The sequence below is a fragment of the Penaeus monodon genome, chromosome 19 (assembly GCF_015228065.2).
Source record: "Penaeus monodon isolate SGIC_2016 chromosome 19, NSTDA_Pmon_1, whole genome shotgun sequence".
NCBI classification, from domain to species: domain Eukaryota; kingdom Metazoa; phylum Arthropoda; class Malacostraca; order Decapoda; family Penaeidae; genus Penaeus; species Penaeus monodon.
The window spans coordinates 26,665,776-26,666,307 of NC_051404.1; the positions used below are offsets into that span (position 1 = coordinate 26,665,776).

Here is a 532-nt window from a genome sequence, read left to right on the forward strand (position 1 = left end):
AGACTAACCAACAATAAAAATCAATAGTAAAACACAACTTCAATCAAACAAGGCATTAAATGATTTCCCATTTCAATCAATCAAGTCACATAGACCTTAAACACAAAAATATAAATCAAGCCATCAAATCAAATCACCATTTTCATCAACCAAGTGGTATATCTCTCAAAAAATAATAACAAAACAAAATACGAAGATCGCAGCAGGTACCTGACCTTGGCATAGGCTACACAGTACGCAGTGACATTGAAGAACATGAGATTGTAGAGATTGTGGTATAAGGCAAATCGCTGGGAATAAGATATTTATATACGTAATGAGATAATGGAGGTTCTGTTTCATGTTCGTTCTGACGCGTCAAATGAGTGAAACGAAAGGCATGTTTGGTATATTCATTCATATGACGTATCGAACTAAAGAAAATGCATTTGGAAAAATAAATGAATTATGGAATTTGTTTTTTGGAATTATATCTAGAAACAGAAAAGACATACGGAACAGATAAAGAAAGAAAAAATCAACAACATAGGAA

The 532-nt window shown here is 32.3% G+C and overlaps 1 pseudogene; it reads right to left on the minus strand.

Moving 5' to 3' along the window:
* Positions 1–532, minus strand: part of LOC119585367 — a 31,734-nt pseudogene that overhangs the window by 915 nt on the left and 30,287 nt on the right.